Source organism: Schistocerca gregaria, chromosome 1 (assembly GCF_023897955.1).
Source record: "Schistocerca gregaria isolate iqSchGreg1 chromosome 1, iqSchGreg1.2, whole genome shotgun sequence".
Lineage (NCBI taxonomy): Eukaryota > Metazoa > Arthropoda > Insecta > Orthoptera > Acrididae > Schistocerca > Schistocerca gregaria.
Genome location: NC_064920.1, coordinates 608,035,846 through 608,047,085, shown reverse-complemented (window position 1 = coordinate 608,047,085; position 11,240 = coordinate 608,035,846).

The following is an 11,240-nucleotide window of genomic DNA, read 5'->3' as shown; positions in this document are numbered from 1 at the left end:
CTAGGTAAAAAGACGAGGGCTAATAGAAATCCTTGGGTAACATAAGAAATATTGAATTTAATTGATGAAAGGAGAAAATATAAAAAATGCAATAAATGAAGCAGGCAAAAAGGAATATGAACGTCTAAAAAATGAGATCAACTGGAAATGAAAAATGGCTAAGCAGAGATGGCTAGAGGACAAATGTAAGGATGCAGAGGCATATATCACTAGGGGTAAGATGGATACTGCTTACAGGAAAATTAAAGAGACCTTTGGAGAAAAGAGAACCATTTGTATGAATATCAAGAGCTCAGATAGAAACCCACTTCTAAGCAAATAAAGGAAAGCAGGAAGGTGGCAGGAGTATATAGAGGGCAATGTACTTGAGGACATTATTTCAAAACATTCATGGTGGTGTGTGTTTGTTCTATATCGTGTCTCCCTACCACTTTCGCGCAACGACGCTCTGAGCGTGTTTTTTAGGGAATTACTGTAACTAGTTTGAACCTGGGACCTGTTGCTTGTAAGGAGACGCCAGACCACACATGACATGTAGAATTCAGAAGAGTTCAGTGAGGCTATCGATGATATAACCAAATACTTAATGATCTCAGCGTCAGCTCCACTGCACTCCCTGTAAAAGAATCTTAATACTAACTAAATTTAGTGGAAAGGGTTCAAGGCTTTCCTATTTTTAGTTAGCTGGCAAAATTACGTCGAAAAAGCAGTTAAGTTTACCATCAGAAATTTTATTCTACTCACAAAACATCGTTTATAAATTGCACTATTGATAAAAAGGAAATGTTTTAATACAGGATGGTAAAAACCAACTGCGTTCAACAAAAATGTGGACGAATATTCCCTAAATGGATTTCCAAGTTCTACAATCGATCGAAGGATGACCTATGCCATATCACATCTATAATCTCGCTTTAATTTAAGTTTCACAAAAGAGAAAACTATCAAAATGGTCTACAACTATAAAAATGGTCTACAGTGACCCTCAATTATCTTTAATTACTTATTTAACTTGTCGTAAATTACAGTGGCTGATGTGGCTTCTCAATAACTAAAAATAGAAAAATTATCGCGTTTCAGATTTTTACTTCAAGTGGCAAATGTGAACACCATGAGTTTTAATTAACGATCGACACTAGTATTACGCAAAAAAGGGATGTAACAGATGAGTCTTCTGCAGTTCTGAGTGAAGCCTTATGCGCTCAAAAATGCGGCATCGCGTGCGTTCATTACCTTGTCGGTGTTTAAGCAGCGTCAGGGCGGCAGCGGCCGGCGCAGCAGCCATCCAGCTCGCCGTCTCCGAACTAACTCTCCTCTAACTTCTCCTTATTACAATTTACCGAAGTTGGTTTAAAAAAACTATCTGGCTATGTTTTCATTTGACCAATTAGGGTCTCAATGTTAAACTTAAGCTCCACCTACAAAAATTCTGTCTATCCAATGGGAAACGTTATACTTTTCGTGGTGGGGCAATGTTTTTAAAGTTTGCAACGTAACAGAGACGCTAAAAAGTCTCACGCCAAAACCTGCAGCTAGTGTGGTCCTTTTAGCGTTATCGTGAGATCTATACTGTTCTTCTGGAGGGCTCTACCTTTTAACATGGGCTGGAGGATTGTCCTAATGTAACAGACACGCGAAGAAGTCTCACGCTAAAACTTGCGGGTGGTAGTGGCCCTTTTTGTGTTATCGTAAGATCTATACTGTTTTTCTGGAGGGCTCTAGCTTTTAACAAGGGCTGGGGAGTGGTCCTTGACGTAACAGGGACCCGAAAAAGCCTCACGCTAAAACGTGCGGGTTGTGTAGTCGTACAGGTAGGCTCGCGGCGTGGGTGCCCAGCCCCTCCCTTATCGTAGGGCCTTCTAGCTTAACACGGTTCTGCTCTCGGCTTCTGTTCTCGTTTCTCCCCTCGGAACTGCGTCTGCCTCACGGTGGGAAGGTACGACATGCATTTAGGCATTCTTGTGTTAGTCTGTGGTATTCCATTTGCTCACTCGCTACTCGTATTACTTTGGTTAATTTAATGTCACGATTTATTCGGAGCTATATGACATACTACTGGATTTGCTTATCATGTCATGGTTTTCATGGAAGGTGTTGGATTTGCCTGACACCTTACATATTACGGAAATGGAAGAGGACGTAGATGAAAATGAAATGGGAGATATGATACTGCGTGAAGAGTTTGACAAAGCACTGAAAGACCTATGTCGAAACAAGGCCCCGGGAGGAGACAGCATTTCAGTAGAACTACTGTTAACCTTGGGAGAGCCATCCCTGACAAAACCTTACCATATGGTGAACAAGATGTACGGGGCAGGCGAAATACCCTCAGACTTCAAGAAGAATATAATAATTCCAATTTCAAAGAAAGCAGATGTTGACAGATGTGAAAATTACCGAACTATCAGTTGAATAAGCCACGACTGCAAAATACTAACACGAGTTCTATACAGACGAATGGAAAAACTGGTAGAAGCCGACCTCGAGGAACATTAGTTTGGATTCCGTACAAATTTTGGAACAAATGAGGCAATACTGACCCTACGACTTATCTTAGAAAATAGATTAAGGGAAAGCAAACCTACGTTTCTAGCATTTGTAGACTTAGAGAAAGCTTTTGACAATGTTGATTGGAATACTCTCTTTCAAACTCTTAAGTTGGTAGGAGCAAATACAGGGAACGAAAGTCTATTTACAATATGTATAGAAGCCAGATGGCAGTTATAAGAGTCGAGGGGCATGAAAGGGAAGCAGTGGTTGGGAAGGGAGGGAGACAGTGGTACTATTTAATTTGTATATTGAGCAAGAAGTGAAGAAAACAAAAGAGAAATTAAGAGTAGGGATAAAAATCCATGGAGAAGAAATAAAAACTCTGAGGTTTGCCGATGACGTTGTAATTTTGTCAGAGGCAGCAAAGGACCTGGAAGAGCACTTGAAGGAATGGACAGTGTCTTGAAAGGAGGATATAAGATGTGAATCAACAAAAGCAAAACAAGGATAATGGAATGTATTCGAATTAAATCGGGTGATGCTGAGAGAATACGATTAGGAAATGAGACACTTAAGGTAGTAAATGAATTTTGCTATTTGTGGAGCAATATAACTGATGATGGTCAAAGTAGAGAGGACATAAAATGTAGACTGGCAATGTCAAGGAAAGCATTTCTGAAGAACAGAAATTTGTTAACAACGAGTATAGACTTAAGTGTCCGGAAATCATTTCTGAATGAATTTGTATGGAGTGTAGCCTTTATGGAAGTGAAACGTGAACGATAAATAATTTAGACAAGAAGAGAATAGGACATGTTCTGAGGCATCAAGGGATCACCAGTTTCGTTTGGAGGGCAGCGTGGAGGGTAAAAATCGTAGAGGGAGACCAAGAGATGAATACACTAAGCAGACGCAGAAGGATGTAGGTTGCAGCAGGTACTCAGATATGAAGAAGCTTGCACAGGATAGGGTAGCATGGAGAGCTGCAGCAAAGCAGTCTCTGGACTGAACACCACAACAACATTACCTAATACGTTAATTCTATATACCTGAAGATGGGATTTTAAGAGCCTGAGAGCGGTAGTGGTTTGAATAATCATTAGTACAACTGAAGCAGATCTTAATTAATATTGTACGTATACATATGCAGCCAGTATGTGATAACTGTGTGAGTGTTATTCATTATTCTTTAAACTGAGTATTCAGTTAGGTACACTTTTACTACGAATACGTGCATTAGTGTGTATTTATTTATCTTGTTGCTATTCTAGGACAAGTCGTATGATAAGGTTCAGGGGTTACGATAATGTAATCGCATTCGAGAAGGCCTGGGCTTCAATTCCCCGGACGGACATCTAGATTTAGATATTTAGGTTTTTAGTGTTTTTCCCAAATCACTTAACATAAATGTGTGGTAATTTCTTCAAGAAAGTACACAGGTGATTTCTTCCCCTATCCTAGCTCTCGCGAGTTTGCACTCGGTCTTTAATCATGTCACTGTGGACGAGAGGTTAAATCCTATTCTTCCTCCGTACCTCTTACTAACGCCGGTCAGCGTATAATGTTGCCGGCTGCTGCCGCACGTCCTCATATTTAACTGCTTGACGCGTGCCATGAATGAGCGGAGAAAACTTGTTGAGTTTAAAGAATCTAAAGGTTCTAGTAACAGCTTTGAAATGAACTTCTATTGAATTTTCAATGTTTTATTAATACGTCACTACAATTTTCCCTCTTCAGAGCTTTAATTTTTGTAAACAGCATGGAAATGACAAACCTACAGTTCTTGTGGATAATAGTAAGTAGTTATCTAATCACCTTCCCGGTGTGTAGTAATGACGACTGCAACTAGTAAAAAAATCATTAAATCGATAGATTGTGGTTTATATATACTCGAGCAGTAAGCAACGACTCGAAAATAGAATAGCGAACAGATTTTCCACTGTTGTAGTTTTCCTCAATGCTTTCCGATGGCTCCTATCAGCTACAAGCAGATTTGATAAAATTAAATGTAAGTTCCTCTTTGAGGTTGCCGACGGGATTCAGAGGAACACAAAAGTGCGTGAATGTACTGGTTGCTCCACAGTAATTATTAGTAGTTATTTTTAACGAACTTACAGCTTGCTGCAGTTGAAAACTAGCTCTGAAAATTGTTTTATAGTTGAAATGGTGACTCGTTTCGGACACCTATGTCCATTTTTAAACATCAGTATCGTATGTCTTACTGCTGCTGAGTCGGTCATAGTGCCACTGTGTAGTGCGAAAAGTGGCAATAGATCCTGAATAAAGAAAAGTGTGAAGTTATTCACATAACTACTAAAAGAAACCCGCTAAATTTCGATTACGCGATAAGTCCTACAAATCTGAAGGCTGTAAATTCAACTTAATACTTGGGGATTACAATTACAACTGACCTAAATTGGAACGATCACATAGATAATTTTGTGGGTAGTTCAAACCAAAGACTGTGATTCGTTGGAAGAACACTTAGAAGGTGCGACAAGTCTATTAAAGAGACTGCTATACTACACTTGTCCGCCCTATTCTGGAGTACTGATGTGTGGAGTGGGATCCGTATCAGGTGGGACTGACGGAAAACATCGAAAAAGTTCCAAGAAGGGCGGCTTCTTTAGTATTATCGCGAAGTAGGGGAGACAGTGCCACAGACATTATACGTGAATTAGAGAGGCAATCATTAAAATAAGAACGTTTTTCGTTGCGACGGGATCTTATCATGAAATTTCAATCACCAGTTTTCTACTCCGATTGCGAAAACATTCTGTTGGCACGCACCTACATAGGGAGAAATGATCGTCACGATAAAATAAGAGAAATGAGGGCTCGCACAGAAAAATGTAAGTGCTCGTTCTTCCCTCACGCCGCTTGAGAGTGGAACGGTAGAGAGACAGCTTGAAGGTGATTTATTGAACCCTCTGCCAGGCACTTAATTAAGAATAGCAGAGTAATCACGTAGATGTAGATCACTGGAGGGGCGATTTTTACACACAGGCTCTCGCCTGCATTGTCATACTTTGATACGGCTGGTTTAAAAATGAACATAGATGTCCGAAGCCAGTCACCATCAAGAAATTGAAAAGATATTCCTAATGAAACTTATGACGGAGTTAAAGCCATCTATTTTGGTTATTTTTAGTTTGTTTTCCATTCATTGAATACACAAGGCTTACTGTAACAGCAGTTCGTGCTTCCCAGTAAACTTTGTATTTTTTACAATTGAAAATGAAAAAATGTGTATAATTCATTCACGAATTCGTGTACGATCAACGAAAAGCGGTGGACCACGCTCTGAGGTTTGCCGACAACCGCATTGCGGTATGCACCGGCAGTGTACACACAAGGTACTGGCTCGTTACTAGGCGCCGAGCCAACGCGCCTGAAATTGCTTACGTACAGTGAAATCTTTGTCCCTATGGTCACTTCCGGGGACGCACGTATTAAAATGCAAATTAACTGTTCGGCGAGATACAGCAGCCGATAGTATTGGTGCACGATGCAGCAGTATTGCGAAAAACAGTGCTACATACTTACTCTAATTTTTAGGATAAATTATTGTGCATCTTGCAGTCAAATTGATCATCAATAAATGCTAAATGATGCAATTGTTATGGAAATGAAACCAAAAGAATCATGTCTTGCAAACAGTTCTTCTCTAGATCAGTTTTTCTCGATTTACGTTTTATACATTTACAAGTTTCGTGAAAGATCGTTACTCAAATACATGCATAGCTTACAACGTCAATTTTAGGAAGTCACAAATTGCTTTAATACCGTCCTATTTTCTGCATTGTTAAAAAGCAAGTTGCGTTAATACTGCAATATCACAGGTTGATGTAAGCGCGAGATGAACCATTGCAAATGTGAAGCACTACTAGATTAACGACTCTTGTACCCGCCAGAAAGATGCATGCAAATAGGCAAACGTACATAAATTGTGTTGCACATGCGCTGAATGTCGGTTTGTAGGATGGAGTTCCATACCTGTTGCACTTGGTTGGTCAATATACAATACTGGCCATTAAAATTGCATGACGTGCTACAGACGCGAAATTTAACAGGAACAAGACAGGAACAAGAAGCTGTGATATGCAAATGATTAGCTTTTCAGAGCATTTACACAAGGTTGGCGCCGGTGGCGACATCTACAACGTGCTGACGTGAGGAAGGTTTCCAACCGATTTCTCATACACAAACAGCAGTTGACCGGCGTTGCCTGGTGAAACGTTGTTGTGATGCCTCGTGTAAGGAGGAGAAATGCGTACCATAACGTTACTGACTTTGATAAAGGTCGGATTGTAGCCTATCGCGATTGCGGTTTGTCGTATCGCGACATTGCTGCTCGCGTTGTTCGAGATCCAATGACTGTTAGCAGAATATGGAATCGGTGGGTTCAGGAGGGTAATACGAAACGCCGTGCTGGATCCCAACGGCCTCGAGTATCACTAGCACTCGAGATGAGACATCTTATCTGCATGGCTGTAACGGATCGTGCAGGCACGTCTCAGTCCCTGAGTCAACAGATGGAGACGTTTGCAAGACAACAACCATCTTCACGAACAGGTCGACGACGTTTGCAGCGGCATGGAGTATCAGGTCGGAGACCATGGCTGCGGTTACCCTTGACGCTGCATCACAGACAGGAGCGCCTGCGATTGTGTACTCAATGACGAACCTGGGTGCACGAATGGCAAAGCGTCATTTTTTCGAATGAATCCAGGTTCTGTTTACAGCATCATGATGGTCGCATCCATGTTTGGCGACATCGCAGTTCACGCAAAGTGGAAGCGTGTATTCGTCATCGCCATACTGGTGTATCACCCGGCGTGATAGTATGGGGTACCATTGGTCACCTATTGTAGGCATTGACGGCACTTTGAACAGTGGACGTTACATTCCAGATGTGTTACGACCCGTGGCTCTACCCTTCATTCGATCCCTGCGAAACCCTACATTTCAGCAGGATAATGCACGATTGAATGTTGCAGGTCCTGTGTGGGCCTTTGTGGATACAGAAAATGTTCCACTGCTGCCCTGGCCAGCACATTCTCCAGATCTCTCACCAATTGAAAATGTCTGGTCAATGGTGGCCGAGCAACTGGCTCGTCACAATACGCCAGTCAACTGTGGTATCGTGTTGAAGCTGCATGGGCAGCTGTACCTGTACACGCCATCCAAGCTCTGTTTGACTCAATGCCCAGGCGTATCAAGGCCGTATTACGGTCAGATGTGGTTGTTCTGGGTACTGATTTCTCATGATCTACGCACCCAAATTGCGTGGAAACGTAATCACTTGTCAGTTATAGTATAACATTTTTGTCCAATGAATACCCGTTTATCATCTGTATTTATTCTTGATGTAGTAATTTTATTGGCCAGTAGTGTAGACAGTTAATACTGTTTGTGGATGGTGCTGGAGTTGTCGTCTGATGATACCTCAAATGCGCACTGTTGAAGACAGATCTGGCGACCGATCAGGCTAAGGCAACGTGTCGACACTCTGTAGAGTATGTTGGGTTACAGCAGTGGTATGTGGCCCAGCGTTATCCTGTTGGAAAACACCCTCTCGAATGCTCCTCGTAAATGACAGCTCAAAATCACCGGGTTGACGCACAAATTCGCTGTCAGGAAGCATCGGATAATCACGAGAGTGCTCCTACTGTCATACCTTATCACTCCCACACCATAATTCCTTGTGTACGTCCGGTATGTCTATCATGCAGACAGATTAGTTACTGGGGCTCAACTGTTCTCCTTTTAAGCAACACACGGCCGTCGCTGGCACCAGGGCAGAACCATCTTTCATCAGAAAGCACCGTAGATTTCCACCCAGCTCTCCAAAGAGCTCTCTCTTGACACCACTGAAGACTCAAAAAAGCTGTGGTTTGGGATCAGTGGAAAGCACGCTACAGGACGTGTGACTCGAAGCTGCCCTTGAAATAACAGATTTGTAACAGTTCGTTGTGTCACTGTGGTGCCAACTGCTGCTGAAATTGCTGCTGCAGATGCAGTCATATGACATACACTAAACATGATGGTCTTCCGCCTCAGTAATGTCAGAGCCCAGGCTCCTTGCGACTACGTTCTCGTGACCACCACTGTCAGCAATCATGTACAGTGCTACACTTCTCCAAGCATTTCTGTAGCATTGCAGAAGGAACACCCATCTCCTCCTAGCCCTATTACACGACCGCGTTCAAACTCAGCGAGGTGCTGATGATGGCATCTTTGTCACCTTTAAAGACATTCTTAACTCACATCAGCTCACCACGTCCAGTATCAAAGGTAACTAATGCTCACGTTAGTTACAGCGTGTATTTGCAGTAAACCTCATTTGGCGTCACTAGTGTCACTCTTTTGTTACTGGCGAGAACTGTGAGCAGACAGCATCTTTCAGATGTAGAAACACACCTACCAATTTTCGTTTACGTCGCGAAACTCCTTCTCGGAGTTGTGATTTTTTTCCGTTAGTGTATTTTCTACTTATTGTTGTTAGGTGGTAAGTCGTCTGTAATGATGTCGTAAAATTTTGCGGTCTTTAATATTGCTGCCGGTGCGTACTAGTACAATTGGTAGCGTAGTTTACTTGTAAAAATTATTTGTCCTGCTATCACCCAGAATGACCCCAACTGCTTTTAATGACAAGGCTATCCAGTTACCGAGAGATTCATTAAGATAAAAAGAGCGATGGTGCCCTGTTAATGGACTCGCTTTTGCCTGCTGGCGAGGGCCGTCACCCTCCATTAACAGTCTCTGCGTCTGAAAGGGGGGGGGGGATGGGGGAGGGGGAGGAGTGACGGGAGACGTGCGCCTCCTGCCCCATTTTCAGCGTCCTGATACTTGCTGCGTAGTGATTTACTATAGCGTGCAACACAAAAATTTGTTTCTTCGTTTGTTGCTTTGTATGGTTCCCTGCTAAAACAACTGTATTTAAGAGCACAAGATGACAGACAGCATTTAAATTAGGAGTTTGACAGAACTGTCGTCTTTCACCAGCTTTGTATAATTTAGATTTAGAATGCTTTGTTAAAGAACTGCTTCCAGCAAAAGAAACGTGTGGCAATACGAAGGAACATGATTAAGTGTATAAAATCTGTTAATGGCACGATGGTACTGACTGGAAACTAGGAACGAGTTAACAGTGTGTTAAAAGACCTCAACCCGAGCTACGGCGATAAATATGAAAAAGACTAAGGTAATGCCTTTTACAAGGCAAGCTAGGAAGATAAAAATGAAAATTTGTAATGATTTAGTGGAAAAGTTGGTAACTTCAGGCACCTAGGGCGCAAGAAAAAAAGAAAAAAAAATAATAATAATAATAAAAAAAGAACGATAACAATGCGACTGGGCGGTTTCTCTTTTTGACTTTTTGACTGTTGTTAACTTACCTCAGTAAACTCCACAAACCAGCTGGCTGGTCTAGGGTGATGAACAGCGTACGTCATTCAGGGAAAGCTGTAAAAATTGAGTATACTTGGTGTTTCCTTACATTTTTCTCTGTACTGTCAATCTGCTGTACGCCTGGTTACAGGTCTAAGTTCATTAATTACAGTAGGTTAGTTCCTGGGCAAATATCTGTCCGTATTTTTTTGAACTCGCAGTTCTTAGTACGGATTCCTTTCAATGAACGGTTAGTTCAAACTGCATAGAGTCAGCATCTATACTGACCCAAAGACCCTCTTGTTAGAAACTGCAACAAAATCATTCTGTTAAATGACAAATTCATCATGGCTTTTAATGTGGGGTTTGCTTATCAAAATAGTACACAGCTACTTACTTCTCAGCAAGCTAATGTCTATAGATAAAGACTACATCATATGCCACATGGTATTACAAATTTTAAGAAGAAAAACAGTCTTCATTTTAGCATAACTCCCAGAATAATCATCCTAATCGGCTATTAGTGATGATGATTTTCACCCAATATCTATCTCAAAACCCTACCAAATTTTCACAGTAACTAACATACAGTCTTCCTTTATGAAAACTAGATAAAAATACGCCCCAGTAGTCAGTCTGTGGAGCGGCAAGTAATAATTATTTTGTTTGTTCTCTCATTTTGTAAGTTGAAGTGTTTGGTAGCCCTGTGCGGTTTTTGGAGACCACATCCCTTTACGAAGGCGTGAAAACTATTTCGTGCAGACAGCGGGAAAGCAATGGAGAATGTGCTGTCCATAGTATTTATTTAACATGTCATATCTTAGGTCACCTGAACTGAAATAAAATGTTCTAAGTCTCTAACAGAAATGCAAAGGAGGCAGGAACTATGACGATAAATAAAAGAACTGTCTAACAGTAATGCAAAGGAGTCAGGAACCACGAAGACAAATAAAAGTCCGCTGTTGTTTAACGAGACAGTACGTCATGATCAATGGTCACAAGCACATGAATAAGTGTGAAAATTCTTGAGGATTGTCCTATCGTACTCAGTACTCGAAACAGCTCAGAGACAATTTCTACTGTTCTTTCCATTCATGATAATTACTTGCACGCCTAGAAAGTGGAGAATTATCTAGGACGCGCCGGCCGCGGTGGTCTCGCGGTTCTAGGCGCGCAGTCCGGAACCGTGCGACTGCTACGGTCGCAGGTTCGAATCCTGCCTCGGGCATGGATGTGTGTGATGTCCTTAGGTTAGTTAGGTTTAAGTAGTTCTAAGTTCTAGGGGACTAATGACCACTGCAGTTGAGTCCCATAGTGCTCAGAGCCATTTGAGCCATCTAGGACGCTTGCCACGCGGT